Source organism: Lagopus muta, chromosome 4 (assembly GCF_023343835.1).
Source record: "Lagopus muta isolate bLagMut1 chromosome 4, bLagMut1 primary, whole genome shotgun sequence".
Taxonomy (NCBI): domain Eukaryota; kingdom Metazoa; phylum Chordata; class Aves; order Galliformes; family Phasianidae; genus Lagopus; species Lagopus muta.
In genome coordinates, this window is record NC_064436.1 from 26,622,403 (window position 1) to 26,641,176 (window position 18,774).

An 18,774-nucleotide genomic window follows, 5' to 3' on the forward strand; every position below is an offset into this window, starting at 1 on the left:
CTGTGTGCGCACTGCACAAAATCTTCCATTTCACTGCCTGTTCGTGTGCAACAGCCAAGACACCAACGTCTTGGATGACATATCCCTTTACTTTCTTTCACTAAGCTTAGAAAGAAGGCTTCAGGCTGCCTCAATAAGACATATAAACAAGAGTTTGTTCACAAAACTAAATGTCTGTGGGAGGATGACAGCAAAACCACTAGAGTCTCTCGATGTTTGACCTGATTGTCCAGATCGGACAGCTCCTACCACTACCACACCATCACCAAAACTGCAGAACACCATTAGAAGCCTTGTACATACTCTGCAGACTAGCTCACCTTGATGCTTGCTTTAATAAAATCTAGCTTGTGGGTCTCAAAGAGAATGTAACTATTCTAGAAGTGGGAGCAGGGAAATGCAGCTCAGAATCATAGCTCAAGTTATAAGTAACCTTCCAGCCAGCTCTACAACTTTTTGCTCTGTTATCCACCTGCGGTTTCTTGCAAAACACATCTATCTTCCCAGTCTGCCTCTCCCTCTAAGGGGCAAGGGAGACATGGAATCAAAAGACAGACAAAGATATCAGGAGCCGACCAAATCTGCCCAAAGCCCTGCAAACAACAGCTGTGACCTTGGAAGCAGTCAAAGCAAAATTAAGTCTTATCTCATTCCCAGCACGGGCATCTGATTAGCTGGAAGGACACTTGACATGTCAAGAAAGCAGCACTCTGACTACACACTGGAAAACCTTGCCTGCACACAACAAACAGTCCCAAGAGTAAATTCACGGGAGTAAATCCCAAATAGTTACTTCATGAAAGGAGGTGAAAGGGTCCTCACACTCAACAGCCTGGATGCCATCCTATCACTGTGTATTAGGTCAGCTGCCACTCCAGACTTACCAAAGTCCTTGTATTTAAATTATTTTAAAGGTACTTCTAACCTTCAAAACATAACCATTCACTGGACAAGACTGAGGAAGGATGAAATGGCTGGCAGTGTTCCTCAGCGTCAAATGGAAACTTCTGTTGGATGTATAGAGGTGCAGGAAGCACACTGGATTGTAGAGAGGGAGGACTGATTGTAGCACTAGGCTAGCAACACACAAGTTTGCTAGGGAAGAATTCTGCTGTTTGGTTGGATAAAAATACAAATTCAATCCAATATACAGGCTTAGAAAAGAAATGATAAGGTTCATGCCATTTGTACCAGAAGCTTTTCAAAGCAAATCCAATCAGAAGGAGGCTTTTTTTTTCTTTTTTCTTTTTCTTTTTTTTTTTTTTCTTTTTTTTTTTTTTTTTTTGTGTGTGTGTGTGTGTGATAAGAAGGGGAGGTGAGAGCAACAAGAACCTCATTTATTCTGGGGGTAGGAAACAGGTCTGAAAACAGAAAGGCTGCTTTCATCTTAAACATTATTGCTGGATATTTTGTGTACTATGTTTTGTTTAAAGGAAGGAGATCCTGTCCATTTTGGTCATCTCAGTAGTCATGTAGTATCAGCTCTTCTTACTTCTCTAAACTCAAAAACCTCACTGGGAAAAGGAACCAGAAATCACAGGATTTGCAGCAGCAGTGAAGCATTCTGAAAAGCCAAATGCTATTTGAGAACAAACCATGTTCAAATTGTCCCCAGACTGCACTTTGGGAAAGGAGAAAGAACTGATTCTGGCTCAGGTCCTTATAGACAACCTGACATTTTCTAACCTGGGCAAATGCAAAAAATTTTAAAAATAAATAAAATTAAATGAATAAATAAAAATTAGCCAAACACATTTTCTATTCCCCCACCCACTCTCTGTATCAGTTCTTGAACTGATAATTTAAGAATAAAGGAGTTGCTGATCCTGGCCACTGACTCCACGGAGCAAACTAATATACGCTTTTGGCAGAAATGCAGCAGAAATTGCTGTGTCTGAGCCAGGTGCTGGGAACTAGCAATTTATTTTTTAACTAGTAAAGGTCAGGGCCTGGAAGGTACATTGCATGAGAAATTTAAGATACACATATCAAAGCACAGAAAACCAGATTAATAATATTTCAGATTATAAAGCATTTGGAAACAGTAACTAATGAACAGCATGTATATCACCATCCTGTGAATGAGATGATGACATCTGGAAATGTTTGCCAAAGAGATATCCTCTCCTTTCTGCACCTGGCATGCCGAGCACGTTGCTGCACGGCTATGGATACTTCACCCTCCGCGGCATCATCTACCTGCTCCTGTATACAACCTCAATAGCTGTGAAGAGTCAGGAATAAAATCAGAAGCATTTAAGTAAAAGATCTCTGGAAATCTGTCCACATTTGTCATGATGTCAACTCAGTTACCCACTGGGAGCCTTTGTCTTGTGTAGAGCTTCAGAATCCAGTTTCAGCAGGAAGAATGACCGCTACTGAGCCAGCAGCAGCCAAGCTACTGTGCTGCTCCTGCTTCCTTTCTCCTTCCGAAGCAGCCATACAGCAGGAACGCTGCTTACCAGGAGCAGCACTCACCTCATCTCTGAGAACGAAAGCCTCAGGTATGGCCCGAACCAAAGAGATAAGCATCTGCTCCTTCTGCACTGGTACTAAGCTGTGGCTGTTTCCAAAGGACACACAGAAGACTCTGGCAGGCTCTACCTGAGCTTTGCTGCTTTGCGCTGTCACAACCTCAAATGCAGACTGAATCAGCCAACAGGGATAATGCACAATTAACAGCTTTCAGGGACCTCAAGCAGCACACGTTTATCATGTTTTACCAGCACTGCGGGTAGGTGCTAATGTTTTCCCTTGGGTAAATCAGTTTTTAGCTAATTGAATCCCTCATTTTCCAACAGCAGTGATCTTAAGCTCCATTTTCACTCAGTTTCATTGATTAGAAAGCATAAACAGACACGTGCTTCTAGTTCAATGCATACAGTGACAGATGTGACATGATACTACCCAGAATTCAACTTGCCAGTATTACCCACAACACTAGGTGCAAGTCTAGAATATTTCCTTCAAGAAACAATAACATTAAACCCGTCCCAACATGCCAGCAGACAGCTTTCACAGCTCATCTTTTAACTAATGATTAAAATGTAAATCCTTCTTCTGTTGCAGCCTCAAACATCTGTTGCTATCAGTGCTAATCATCTCATAAAAGAATGCACAACTGAACATCCTGCAGTCAAAAATATCACTCCAGAAACCTTTCACTTCAAAATTCATGGAAAATGTTGTGGTGGTCTTTCTCGTTTGGCTTTCAGAAAAGATAGACTGATTTTCCTTATTTATTTTACACAGGGTAAGTCTAGAGATTAATGCAAACTAGTAACCTGCATTTAACAATGACAGACAACTACTTAATCAAAAAGATGTAGGAGAAAAATGGTAAGGCATCGATAATGATCCTAATTGCCATCTGAGTTATAAAATGCCAGTTATCAAAATAACTTTCCTTATGATTTGGGAATCACTTTGTGTCTACCTCTCAGTGTATCACATGGAGCAGGAAAGCTAATCACTGCCAAACATGCAGTTAAAGGCTACGTAGAGTAGAAAACCTTGGTAATTATAGAAATTACGTTTTTATTAGACTTTCTGTGTACCATCTCAATACTGCAAATCTGCAATGGAGCGCTGTTCATTGTTACCATCTCTGTTTTTCCGACAGGCAATGATAAACCAAATGAAAAGCTCATTTAATTCTTAGTTTATTTTCATGAAACTTTCTGCTTTCCCTGTCAATGCCTTAAAGAACCCTGCAGTAATAGAGAGGCTTTGCAGAGATCCTAGAGGTCTTTATAAAAATAGGATATGGTAATTCAGCAGTCCCTGCAGAAATCTGAAGGATTTTCAATAACATTATGACAGAACATTAATAAGGGAATGCACATCTTGTGATACGAGTATTGCAGTACTGCTGACAATACTTCATTATGAAAATTCCTAGAGGGCAGCAGGGATCCAGCTATGAAGACAGCACTGACACCCTTAGCTCATAATGTAAGGGAGCACAACGTAGGCTATCATTTATTAAAGAGAAGCTGGTTTCTCACAGTCCTTCAGAGCTCATTCTTTTGGGTGCATGTTCAGCCTCCAGCCCACCTAAAGCACAGGTTATAACACATCCAAATGGGATTAGAAGTTGGGGTGTAGTTGTCTTTCAAGGCTTTACTTTAATAGACTCTTTACCACTGTTTTTAATTAATGTAATTGCCACACTAAATTCTTGAGGGGAGAACATAGATGAAAAGACTTTACTAGATACCAATATGACAGGTTTATTAACATTATTGCACAGTGACTACAATGCCTATCAAGGTTGATCCTTCCAGATTGACATCTGTGCCTGTAATTCAGAAGGGGGACTCAGTAACACATAACCTTGAGCATGCAGTGGTGTAATTACTGAGGAGAAATGAGATGGAATTACAAATTTAATTTCCTTTGACATATTTGATAAAAAACATAGTTAATGTGATTGGTAAATTGTGAGATCAAAGAAGTAGAGATTGGAAATGAAGCAACGTACATCCTTCCTCAGCTTGTGGTTCCAATCTGCAAGTGGTCTGCACAGCCAGAAGTATTACAGCAGAAGGCTGCAGTGGGTTGGTGCAAGCAGTGGACAGGAGCTAAAAGCAACACTTGATTTGTCACCTGCTCTATACTGCTCCAATAGTCACAGTTGAGCTGAACTCACATTTTCTTGGCAATTAAGACTAGCAGGAGACTGTGCATGCAGTCTCAGCCCCAAACAGACCAGATACACCAGTAAGCACCCTGCCCCCCAGTAGTCAGCTACAGATGACGTGCATCTTGACAAGGATTTTACCAGTAATGTATCCCAGCAGTGCACCCAGTCTCAACTCCATGTGCTGCCAGTACCTACAGGATCTATCACAGAATGGTTTTGGTTGGAAGGCACCACAAAAACCTACCCTGTTCCAGCCCCTGCTGTGGGCTGGTTATCCCCCACCAACTCAGGCTGACCAGGGCACTATCCAATCTGGCCTTAAGCACCATCAGGAATGGGGCATCCACAGCCTCTCTAGGAAACACGTGCAAGGTCATCACCACTCTCTGAGTAAAGAATTTCTTCCTAACATCCAGCCTAAACCTTCACTCTTTTAGTTTAAAGCCATCTCACCCTTGTTCTGTCTCTATCAGACCATGTTAAAAGTTGGTCTCCTAAGCATTCCTCAGGTACTGAAAGGTAACAGTGAGGTCTCACCTGAGCATTCTCTTCTCCAAACAAAACAAGCTTAGCTCCTTTTTCATAAAAGATGTGCTCCAGCCCCCTGAACATCTTTGTGGTCTCTCCTGAACCTTCTCCAACAGCTCTGCATAATTCTTGTGCTGAGAACCCCAGGCCTGGACACAGTATGATAGTCTCACAAAGGCAGAACAGAGAGGGACAATCATCTCTCTCACCCTGCTGGTCACTCGTCTGTTCATGCAGCCCAGGATACACCGGCCTTCTGGGCTGCAAGCACACAGTGCTGGATCATATCCAGCTTTTTGTCCCCCAAGTCCTTCTCTGCAGAGCTGCTCTCAAGCTCATCTCCTAACCTACACTCGTATCTGGTATTGCCTTGACCCAAGTGCAAGACCTTGCACTTGACCTTATTGAACCTCATTTGGTTCCCGTGTACCTGCTTTTCAAGCCTGTCCAGGTCCATCTGGGTGGCATCTCTTTCCTCTAGTGTCTGTTTCCTCCAGTCTCCTCTAGTTTCCTCTCTTTCCTCAGCTGAACCACTCAGCGTGGTGTCAACAGAAAACTTGCTGAAGATGCGCTCAATCCCACATCTACATCACTGATAAAGACAGTGAAAAGCAGCGGCATCCACCTGAACACATTGCTGTTGACAACAACCCTCTGGCTGTAATCATCCAACTCTTTATCCACCGAATACTCCAGCCTTCAAATCCGTATTTCCCCAGTTTAATGATAAGAATGTGGTGTGGGACCATGTCAAATGCTTTGGACAAGTCCAAGTAGACAACATTAATTGCCCTTCCTTTTACCACCAATGCTGTCACTCCATCATAGAATCTCTGAGCCTGCAGCTTGCCATTTATGCCAAGTGCTGCAAGTTTCTGTAAAATCTCTCTTTTCTCCTCCTTCCTGCTCATTTAACCTCTCATAACAGATTCACAGAAAGACTTCAGGAAAAATAGGCTATTACACTACTAAGATTTTTTGATTTGTTTAGACAATATGAACAGAGAATGAGAATGTAAAATATTTATTCAAGCCAATGACATTTTACCATTTTCCACGCTAATGTGACAAGAAGAGAATGAAAGCTACTTAAACTGGAATTCCCTCAATGGATGGAAATTACTTAACAGATGGGACAATTAAAAGAAAAAATCTTTTGGGAAGTTAACCATGCCACAACCCAACATCTGCAGCTTGAACCTCCTTCCTTTGTGCATATGTACTTTTGCATATATGTAGAGAAGAATGCGCAAACCAGTCTCTGCACTGGCTTCCTCAGCCCCCTTTCTAGTGCCATTATTTCCATAGACTCAAGTGGCTCATTCTTCAACTTGGCTCAGTTGCATCATTACAACTCCCAGACTTCTGGCCAAAACCTCCCCAGCCATAGAAAACAAGTGCAAACTTGCATACTTTCTCAGACTGTAGCAAGTCAATAGTAGCACTGAAGTTGTGTTTTTTTGTGTTTTTTTGTTTTTTTAACACAGGTAGATAAATCAGCTTACAACAAGCAATTCCAAACATGACATGCCATCTTGCTGCTGATGTCATGGAGATGCTTGGACAAGGAAATCCAGCCTCATAAGCTTGAACCTAGTAGCTCATGGTCAAGTGCTAGACTCAGGTATGTCAGCTCTTGAATCAAATGTTTTGTACTGCATAAATTAAATACCTAGATTGTATTTGAAGCTGTTTTTAAAGCACAGAGCTGCTATGGCAACAGCTTTTGTAGGGATCAGCTTCTCTCCTCTCTCCATGCCATCAGTGCTGTAGCAGTGCATTCTCAGCAAAACCCCAAGGAAATACCCCAGCCACAAGAAGTCCAGGGGGCAGCTCACCACTTCCATCAGCAGTGCTTTCTGCAGGCTTGATTGGCTTTCACTGGAGATGTGCTTCCTAAATATGAACCCCGAAAGCAAGGTAAATAGCCAGGGCTACCTTGGGGACTCCTGCTGATGTTCTGCAGAATGACAGCAGTTCTACTCTGGCCTCAGTACGCACTGTGTGCATTAATAATCACCACAGTTACCACAGTGAAAAGATACAGAAAGGACCTAAACAACCAGCTACTACAGACATAGATTCATTAAAATACACAGGCCTTCCAGGCTGCTGAGCACCCGTGGTATGTTTTAATAACAGAGCAGAAAGGCATCCACTTCTTTTCATGATTTCCTGCAGGGGAGATGGTGTCATGCCAGCACAGCCACAACAAGAAGGACAACAGAGCATTGAGGCGGACGAAATTGCAGAGACAGAAAGGCAGCAGCTACCCAAGTGAAGCTTTTCATTAGCAATTGCCCTGGACCAGAACACAGTATCTGAGCCCTTTCTCCTGGAGACGCTCCGGTGGAGCTGTGCTCCGACTTTGAGCCCGGAGCCCACGCTGTGTTTCATGCAGCACTCAGCGTAAGGCCTTGTGTTAAAAGCGCCATGGGACGTGAGGCCTAATTCCTACCTTGCTGCAGCCTCAGCTCACAGCTACAACATTTTGCAATACACACGTGGAGCTCTCCTTCATCAGAAGCCATTACAACTGCAGGGATAACAAAAGCCAGTTAACCAGAAGGTGAGGCCAGCAGCTGCTGGCCAAATTGCTAGTGACCCACAAAGACAAAACCAGAGCCAGGGCTTACCAAGATGCCACTGGAGCCCCTAGAGCAATAGGAGAGGATGGGATGACAGGAGCTGCAATAGCCATTTCTGGGTGGCAGAAGCCTGTGACCCATACAGTCCTGCCCAGGCAGCTGCACATCTACTGGGGAAGCTGTGCATCCCTTTAGGGATGCGGAGATTAAAGGAACACATCACACCCGTGTTATCCTTGAAATGCCGCCACCTCATTTTCATCATGTCAATTCACCTGCTGCTTCAAGCAGAGTCAAGAAACAAACCTCTGCTTTCCAGAAAAGAAAACCAACAACCCTACCCTAGCAAACTCCCCTGCAACGCTGGCTACCAAAGCAATGGAGGGGGGCTATAGGAGAGGCTGTGTACTCCCATCTCAGGAGCTGTGTCCCTCATGCACAGGCAGCAATGGGAGAAGTGATGAGTCAGATAGGGAAACCAACAGCAGACAGCACAACAGCTGTAGCAACTAGTGCTGCTGTCAAACTGAACTCACTTTCAGCTGGAGAAGAGCATGAGGATGAGAATATCAATGTTTCCTCAGCTCCCTCCACAGCTCAAGACTCCATCTGCTCCATGTCATGGGGGATTCTGAGGCACCACCGACTTTGTTATTGTTGTTACAAAAACCTTTCCCAATGAACGCCTTTGATCCCCACATAAATCTTTTTTTTAACATCCACTGTGGGCTGTGACCCAAAGACAATACACATTTTCATACCATCAGGATTTTTCTGTCTTGTGTAAGTCAATTAAGAAAAGTAAGATGCATACGTGAGCATATTTTTCGGCATTTTGCCATGCTCTGGGAAAGCAGTTGTTTTCTTTAGCTGCTGCTATTAAATCAAAGCATGGAGATATGAAAACATTAAGGTATCCTTATTTATAGCGACGTAAGTGAGTTTGTAGAGTGCTGGCCAAAGAAAAAAAAGAAGTAATCTCACTGACTCAAGATGATGAGATTTTTGGCTTCCTGAGTACAACAAAACTAGAAGGATTTTTTTCAGAGCAGTAGAGCTGGTAACCCAATACGAAATTATTCTTCTGTTATTATGCCATATTGCAATAGCAACACTGATGATTTTAAAAGAATGATAAGGTTCTTTCAAAAGGAAAAAACAAAACTTTTTTTTTTTTTTTTTAATAAACTTCAATCTAAATTTGTTGAATTCAAGTAAACTACAGGTATAGCTTCAGTCAATTAAGAATACCAAGGGCATGACTCCATGCGGCCCCAGTAACATCTGCCCCTCTCTATGCTCTCCTCTAGGTCAGTTACTCTCATAGATCTAAGTTAAACCACTGCAAACACAGGACTTAAACACTCAGAATCACACTGATTGCTGTCACTCCTGCTTGGTGCCATGGCAACACATTACCTGGGATGTAGCTGCCAGCTGCACTGTTTTGCTCATTTGCTAAGCTGTTTTTTTTTTTGTTTTTTTTTGTTTTTTTTTTAATTTTATCATTATGATGGGCAATTAAACATATAATAAAGGCAATTAAGCATAAGGCACACCAGTAGTTTCTTTGGTCTTCTACTGCAGGGATCCAGGCTGATATTTTCATGTTCTTGGGCATTAACCAAAGAATTCCTACAGCATGAAGTGGTCACAGTAGCTTCACTGGTCAACATATCCTACCAGGGCCCAAGCCCATAGATTGGCATGCAATTCCTTGACCCAGGTCAGTAGTTTAATCATCAGCATGGAAGCTAAGCTGAATTCTGCACATTACCAAACAATGATTTAAAATATTTTTGCTTGTATTGCAAACAATGTTTCTGCCCACAGAGCTTCCACCTCAGTCTACACTGAATAGCCATACTTTAAAAAAAAAAATTATTTCTAGACTGGAAAATGAAAAATTGCAAACTATTTCTGGATCGCCAAAGATATTCATTTGGAAGTCATAGAATCACAGAATGGTTAGGGTTGGAAGGAACCTCAAAGATCATCTATCCCCAAGTAAGTATTATACTTGAGTCCACACTTGCCTTCCAGAAGTCCTTTTGGGCAGTAAGAGGTCCTATTGGCACTGGTCTTCCACCCACTGTTCCCACAAGGTTCCTTTGTCTTGATGGTGTCAGGACTGCATCTGCCACTATCCACAAAGAAGACTGTCCCAGTCCACTGGCTGTATTTAACCCAATGCAAAATGCTTATTTCCGACAGATTTACACTTGGCTTTTATTGCAGCCTTCCTTCTCTTGTATTTTCCCAAAGTTCTTCAGTTGGGAACAGATAGCTATATTTTATGACTATAAGGCAAGCTTCCCAAAGGAAAGCTATTTTATGAAGTGCTTTTTTTTTTTTTTTTTTTAAACAAATAGAGAAAGGATTTAGAAGCCAAAATGAAACACAACAGTGATGACAGCTGGATCTGAAATCTACCTGATGACTACTGCCTGGTTTTCAACAGCCTCTTGGCCACAGCACATAATGCAGCCATTCTGTTCAAAGTGGTGTCAGTCAGTATTAATTAGAGGCACAGGCATGTAAACACAGCCACCAGACTGCTCTCTCAGTCTGCTGAACAAAGGCATCATTTTCCTGCTCCTGCTCTTCTAAAATAATCTCCATCCCCGGGTAAATTTAGATTTCAAGGGGAAAGTGCAGAAGGTCTCCAACAACCTCATTAAAGCACTCCTTTCATTGGTGAAAGGCAGATGTTTTTGTTTGCAAAAACAAACCACTAAACATCAACACAGAGTCCCAAACCAGGGACAAACATGCTTCAGGAAGAAGAAGGCAGTCTACACTGGCTAGCAAGTTTCATTTCTGGAATTTGCTTCTGCAAAAGATTAATCCTCGATACATTTCAGGGATGCAAATGCTAAATACATATGGACACATGCAATATGCAGGTCTTATGGCCAAAGACAGAAAGGTCACAGGTGCGTGTCAAACTGACATTTCTGCCCCAAAATCTCGCTGCACAGCAAGATCCATACCATGACCCTCTGCCCTAAGTCACACAGACATGAACTAGAGAATACATATCCCAGGGTGCAGGGAAAGAGGCAGGAAAGTATGGTAGGAAGATGTATAGGAGACCTCCTCTGCGCCCCAAGCATCCCTTATCAGCCCTGGTTTGTGCTATTGAACACAAATGAGGCATTACCAATTCTAAGCCATGAACAAACGCAATGCATGGACACTTGGTTTGTGTAACACTATGGTGATACAGAAATAGCCATTCTCTTAGGCTTCTCCTCCAGCAGCTCCAATCTCTTGGGGTGCTCTACTCAGAGAAGATTGACAGCACAGTGAGAGAGATGCCACAAATCAAAAATCCAGTACTTCATAGGTCATATTCTGAGGGACAATGACAATAAATCTGAATTTATTTCCTGAATTACAATGCTAGCTTTTTCCTCGGACCTGTATTTCAGAATACCCTTGAGAACTTCCATATTTAAGTATGCCATTTCCCCTCCATATTTACTGGAATAGCACTTTACCCTGTAATTCATCATCTCATTCATTTTGAATCTGAGCATCTCTCTTTCTGCTGTATTAAAACGCTTGCTCATAGCAAGCTTGTATCATAAAACAAAAGCAGTAATTTTTATGATGTCTCTTTTACATGAACATGGGTATTTCGCAATTTTTCTTTTACCTCCACCTCAATCCTAATCTGATTTGGAACGTATTAGAGATTAGAGTTTACTGTTACAATTTGCCCACAGCGAGAGAGACTTCATTTCATTTGTTTGGACTAGCATTACACAACCGTCATGACTGCAGCACAAATGTAACATATTCTTCATATGTATTTAATTCTGATCTTATTTGAGAAATACAGTTTTTCTCTTAGTTTCCAGTCATTTCAATGGCAAAAACTCCCCACACCCAGAAATAACCCTGCCTTCTGGGTGTAGGAGTTACTAAAGCCATTCTGTCCAGAAAAGAAAAATCAATCATATTTCCATTCCCTAGAAACAAGAACTCTCTTCCGTCAGAGAGCTGGGAGTTGCTCACAGCACACTCTGACATGCACATATACGGGCTTTCTCACTGACACAATGGAAATTTCTCATCAGGAAGGATTTCTCTGCCCTCCAGCTGGAGGTGTGCTACAGCCACAGCTCCCATGCTCACTCTGATCAGCGTCAAATGGAAATTTGAAACGGAAAGTTTCAGTGGATGCAGGTTTTTGCAAACAGATTCCATTATTTATCAACAAATCCCAGTATATGCTGCCACGTTCGTGTCTTTATACGACAACAGATTGCAGTGTTGGCAAACACACACAGTCCAAAATGCAAAAAGCTTCATCTGCTGTTCACCCTGGGACAACGAGCAGTTCTTTATACTGGGAAAACACGTAGTTTTCAGCACATTCTGAAAAAGGGACCTGTCTGCTCTGTCTCTACCACGACATCCCTCCAACAACTGTGTCTCCTTTCACTTGCCTGGGACAAAGGGAAACACACCTCAGTACCTTTGCTCCCACTGCTGCTGTTCTTCGGAGGCCTCCCTGTAGTCTGGCAGGACAGCAGGACACACGATCTAACTACTGACAGGTCATACGGGTGCTGCAGCCCACCGATATATGCTGTATTTCCATCAGGGCTGCTCTGTCTCCTGCCTACACAGTCCCAGACAAAGGTTATGCTGCCACAGCACTTTCTACATGGAAGAGCCATTCCCCATGAATACCCCTCATCCCGCAGCAGCGTGAGGCTGCTCCATGCAGCCCTGTGAGCTGCGGGCAGCAGAGGAGAGGCACAGGGCTGCTCCAAAAACAGCAGGCTGCATCCATCCCAGGAGAAGCTTTGCTCAGGGCTGCTGCATGAGGCTTTCCCTTTAGAAAACTCAGATTTAATTCACCAGATGTAAAAGTAACCCACCAAGGGAGAGAGCAAGAAAGGGGGCCTGCTTAAATCCACCCTGTTAAGGGGTACTGTCAGTTTGGTTCTCCCCAACCCAAAGCACACAGCATACCAAGGGCAGCTCTCAAAGGTGATGCCTCAGTGTTTTACCTCCCAGATCTAGCAGCTGATCAGCTCTGCAGAGTTGCATTTTGCTTACTCGTGGCCAAGAAGCACTTCCTGGGCTCAACTGTGCTCCTAAAGGAGTTTGGTCATGTTGGTTGGACAAAAGCACAGGAAGAAAAGTCTTACAGTCTTCCCTGCAGAGGTGTTGCACCATAGGGAACACTACCACAAACTCTGAATTTGGGTTGTCAAAATTAAAGGTTGGGTCCCTTCTGTCTTCCTGGAGCCTTTCCTGACAGTTTAGGGAAATGAGCTTTTCCCAGTTCATAGTGAGATGCAGGAGAACCATAGACTTCATCTGCAACACAGCAAACACAACAAAGGCAGACAACAGGAAAAAGAAGAAATAGAAGGGTTTGTGGGTTTGGGTTTCTTTTCCTTTCTAAAGAAGGCAAGCTGTCAGAAGTTTAAATTTCATGGCAACGACTGCATCACTCACATTCCAAATTTAGCTGCAACAACCACACAAGATAAGGCAAAGAGCCTCAGTGCTGTGTCAGAACTGCAGCTTGGTATACAGAGCAATACCAAACTCGTCCTCTTTTGGTGTCTACAATAGAGAGGCTGAAGCTGCAGCACCTTCCCAACAGCTAGGGAGCACACTCCATTCAAGCTTCCCTTCAGTTCAGATTCTCCACTTGTCTACTTAGTAATAAATTGGTTCCCAGTATTCACATACCAAACCACAGGTCTGTTCCTCCTCATTCTGATGCCATTTTTTCTGGTCTAAAATGAATGTTGCTATCATCTGCTCTTGTTTGTTCTGTCTCAGCCCATCCCATCATGATCTATCACAGACTACCTGTCAGCCAATTGTGTGTGAGCTGCAAACACCAAAGCTGTGATAAACTGGAGTTTGTTCCTCATTGATTCTCATTTCACCCAAGGCACATTGATGCTGTGCCTTGAGAGGAGATGACCTCTGCTCTGCCTGGCCTTGCTATCACCATGCACAGAGCGCCACAACCTCAGAAGGATGTTCAGAACCTCAAGAGCCCGACATAGGGAAATCGTGTTCAAACCCTCAGGGTATTTCTCTTTGCTTTAGCTTCCTAAAAAAAGCACTTATGAAGAGAATAAGGTTTTCTGGGTTTGCTTGTTTCTTTCTTAACCAGTCTTGAAAAGATTCCCTCATCCATGCACTTTTAGCAACTTAGTGCTCAAAGAGCAGAAAGCTCCTTGACAAAGGAGACATGACCTGTATCTTGCCCTACTCAGAAGCACTGTATCCTTCTTCTGCCTGCTTATGGAATAAAGCAAATTGTTGCACATGAAAGGAGGTTCAGCAATTAGGGCTTCTGCCTGTGACTCTTCAAGAGCTTTTTGCACTGCACTCATGAATTCTTTAAAAATTTCTCTGCCATGTTTTTCTGCAAAAAGCAATTAAGAACATTCACTGACCTCACAGAGAAGACACGTCGTTTCAGTTAATTAAAGACTTTAATATCACGTAGTGAAGGGCTTTATAGGGATGCAAAGTGTGTAATACACCCAGAAAATGAACCAGTGGAAAGTGGAAAGGAAGAGGTCATCTCCAAAGTAAAGTGTGTCAAATAGAGATCTTGCTGAGATTTAAACACAAAGTTTTCATTTCAACCAGCACAACGTGCTTTCCCACTGTACCTTAACTGAGATTTTACAATGTGAGCTCACATGCTAGTTGGGGAACTGGAAGAATATATTTAAAGGCAGTTTGCAATCAAAGGTACCTGACTCAAGCTTCTGCCTATATACATCAGTATGCTGACTCCTGCAAGCTGTAAAAAGGCACCAAGCACCAATAACAGTGCCTTCTACCACAATTCACTGTCTCAAGCAAAAGCCTCTTGAATCTTTTGAGGTTAAAGAAAACAATCAGCTGCTTTCAGTATAACACCTGAAAGCCTGGAGAGAATGGCTTCTTACAGGATATTGCCTCACTGATCACTTCCACCTGCCAAACAGCATTTCTGATGCGCTAACAAGTGTACAGAAATCTGATTTACGGCTTTCTGCCAACAGCAACCAGGGTGAAAACCTACCTGTGGACTGAGGAGGAAAAGGCAATGTGGAAGAGGCAAATATAAAAGTCAAGGAACAGTTCAATCTCACAAGAATGAATTTTACTTTCAAAACTCCTTAAAACAACACATCTATTTTCCTGAGAACACCTTTCGTTCTCCAAGCAACCACAGCTCTCATAAGTGCCCAAATAAACACACTGCACAAGCTGCTTCTAATAAGAACAGATTTTTCTATCTTGTCTTTCATTGTTTCCTGCAGTCTCTGACTGCAAGGCAATCTCTCAAATTTGAAGTCATTCTGGTCTTAGTTTCAGACCTTCATTTATCTTTTCATGAGTTCTCATAGGAGGAGTGCAAAGCAACCAAGTCACTAACCCAACATTTTCTTTTAAACTAACGCAAAGATTCCAATGAAAGGTGATGGGAGGACCAGAGAAGGGCAATGAAGCTGTGAAGGGTCTGGAATACAAGTCTTATGAGGAAAGCCTGAGGGAATTGAAATTGCCCAGAGTGAGAAGAGGAGGCTCAGGGGAGACCTTATGACTCTCTACAAACTGCCTGAAAGAAGGCTGTGGTGAGGTGGGATTTGGCCCCTTCTCCCTGGTAAACAGTGGTAGCATGAGAGAGAATGGCCTTACCTTGCTTGGACGTTAGGAAAAATTTATTCTCAGAAAGAACGGCGAGGCATTGGCACAGTCTGCCCTGGGAGGTGGTGGAATCACCATTCCTGAGGGTGGTCAGGAGCCTTGGAGGTGTGGCACAGAGAGACATGGTTAACACAGGCGGTGGGGGTGGGCTGGGGTCCTGCTTGGTGATCTTAGTTTTTTTCCAACCTTAATGATTCTACGACACAAGCATTTTTAGCTTTGGGCCACTTCGTGTTGGCAAGTTACTTCTTTTTCATTAAAAGTGTAGCTATGATGGTCTCCCATCAGGAGAATAAAGGAGAGTGAACTAAGAAAAGGTACAGGTTGTCAGAAACATCATACTCTAAGCAACTAAGCTGAATGGACCCCAATCCCGGTGGTGTTTCAAGCCTGACACTGTCATGCTCAGATCAACAATGCATTTTTCAGAAGGTCTGTTCCAAAGAGCAGATGGAGTCTTGAAAAATCAGCATCAAAGCAACTCTTCTTCTGGCAGCAGGAATGAATGGTGAGAACTTGCAACTCATTACATGCACATTGTTACAGCACTTCATAACTCAGTAAAATATGTCTTGGAGGTGTCTGTGGATAATGGTCAAGTTAAGCACTGCAGTAATCTGCTACCATCTGACATGCACACAAAGAAAAGTCAACAACTCAGTATAATGATTTAAGGATTAGAATGACTTTGGTTTTGTATCAGACTTGGCTTAGGAAGGATGAGCTGGATTCATTAGAAAATGGAGTTTAATTAATGGACTACTTCAAGGTATAATTAGCTAATGAAGTACAGAAACAAAAATCAGAAAGCAGTTTTAAGCCAAAGTACACAACTGTGATTTACAGCTCTGCAATTAAAACATGTGGAAAGAGTGCATGTGATAACTGCTCATCTTCACTAATAGCCCAGAAACCAATGTTTCTTTGAATTGATGTTTAAATATTTAAATGCAATCCAAGCTTCACAATTTGCTGTTGAGTTGTATCACTTGCATTTATAGCCTGTAGTAGACAGAAGTGCAGAGCTGATGTGCAATCCACTCCTTTTTCATTTCCAGTGGCACAATAAAGCCAGCAAGATGTTGCATCAGCTAAGATTCCTGCCCAGTCTGAGCGCGCATGGACATTATGGCGTGAGTGCAATCTCATTTTGAAAAGAGAGGTAGGAGATGGCAGCAGCCCAGCTGCAGAGCAGGGCAGCTCTGCAGCATCCAGAAGCAGCTCCAGATCTGGGTGCTCCCACACAGCCCATGGTACTGCTGTCTCCAGTGGTGCTCAGTGCATGACCAGCAGCACAGTGTCTCACCCGCTGCCCCAGGTAAGAGGCTTAGGGTTCTGGGGGAAGAGAAGGAAGGGATTTAAAATCCAAATCCTGTACAAGCACATGTTGACTTCATAACAACAAACCAGAGATGGTGTTACTCCCTTCAGCATGGTTTCCGCTTTCCACAGAGCCACAAACATTTATCATGTGATATAATTATCCAGACTGTTAATATGGGAAATTGAACAATCTGATCCTCTGCTGTCACCTATAGCCAGGACCGGGCAACAATAGCAAAACCAACCACATGTTGCAGTGTGCTGGGAGAAGACCCAAAGAGTGCAAGGATTTATCAGGGGAAATGGGAAGACACAACCAAGAACACACAAAGGTAATTTCTGGAGGCTAACAAGACCTTGATGCCTCTCAGTTTGGGTTGTTTGAATTCAGGATCACAGCATGAGGCAGCCCAGCACACAGCATTGATGAAGCCATTTCCAGTCAACCTTTCCTACAGTTGTAAACCTTCAAAGCATTAGGTCTTTATAAGAAAACATGCAGCCTTTCTTAACACAGACACTGCCTCCCAGAGACATGCTATTTCCAGCAGCACTGAAACATTCATCATTGAAACTGCAGTAATGTCTCATCTACTATTTCCAGAATTAACCCAACTGATTATCATCTTCATTATTCAGAGTGTCTAACATATTCTAGACTGTGGAAACTCAGCTCGTTAAATTCAGATCATGGAATAATTGACTCTTCATCCCCACTGCCTTCATTTAGGAAGTCAGTGTTGTGACTGACAATTCAGCACTCACTGCTCAAGACCATTTCTGGAAGAGGTAAATCTAGATTTGTCAGCCTTAACAAGAGCAAATCAGTGGAATTCTAGTATTTGCATATGTTTTCTAAACACATCCTAAAACACCATTAAAAATAGAATCCCACAGGAACACAACTGATCTTTGCCATTTGTCTTGATCCAGTTCAAACAAGCTTGAGGGAAACACATCCTATTGCTGGTGTCATCTGTGCCATATACACACAAAAGCACGCATCTAACAGGGATACACAAAGCCAGGCTGACAAACTGCTCCAACATCTCTCTTCATATACACCCATGGCAGCCCTGGGAGCAGTGTGAGATCCTGGCCAGCACATTGCAGCAGCATGTTTTTAGTGAATAGAGCTGCAGCAGCTCAGCCTGCTGATAGCAAGATGAGATTGCTAAATGCAGAGTTCATGGGAATTCAGCCATGCCCCTTTCCTCAGTGTTCTACAAAGTGCATCAAACAAGAAACACACTATGCTATTTTAAGACAGTATTATCATAGAAGATAGAATACAGGCAGTTTTAAAATTCAGCCAAACTTCAGGGCTCACCCTGAATCTGAGCCTGACTGAAGAAGGAGTTGGCAAACATTGCATAACTATGTTAAGACAAAAGGCTGAGAACACGAAGCAGCAGAACACAAGCCAGCAACCCACAATATAACACGTGCGCTGAAGCGTCCTTGCCCAAGTCCAGTGACCAGCGAGCTGGAATCTGCTCTCCAAAGTACACCTGAAAGAGCATCGCCTCCAGTGAGCCTGCGAGGAGGTGGGAAGGATGTTGTTGACATCCGACAGCTTGTCCCCTCAGCAGCATCACAGCAAGATGGGGAACGTCCCAGCAACCCTCCCGAAAACAAAGCTCTGAGCTCTCACCTGGCACCAACTCCCACTTGCAGCAGATCTCGCAACGGCACAGGCACCTCCGGCGCGACACTGGGGTGGCTGCCAGTCCCTCTCCCACTATCGGCTCGCTGGCGGCGCTCCCTCCTGTGACTCCATCGCCTAGGAATGGCACCCCCTCATCCCCTGGGTCGTGCCTTGGGCGCGTGGGGCTGGGCTGTGCCAGCCGCCGTGGGGACAGGCAGAGGTGGGGAACACAGCGCCGGAGCAGAGCCCACCCGTGGCTGGCACCGCATGGACATACAGGCAGACACGGTCTGTCTGCCAGAACCCCCCCCCCGTCAGCCGGACTGCCAGGGAGAGGCGGAGAATTGTCT

The 18,774-nt window shown here is 43.4% G+C and overlaps 1 protein-coding gene across 6 annotated transcripts in view; it reads right to left on the reverse strand.

Moving 5' to 3' along the window:
* The window catches only part of ARHGAP24 (Rho GTPase activating protein 24), a 204,312-nt gene that overhangs the window by 45,786 nt on the left and 139,752 nt on the right, over positions 1-18,774 (reverse strand). The window contains exon 1 of one of the 6 annotated variants that reach the window (XM_048942904.1): positions 18,431-18,729. The exons of the other annotated variants lie outside the window; for them this stretch is intronic. The gene's annotated coding sequence lies outside the window, so the exon portion shown is untranslated. Of the gene's footprint in view, positions 1-18,430; positions 18,730-18,774 lie in introns of those variants that run through there. 6 annotated transcript variants of the gene reach the window in all.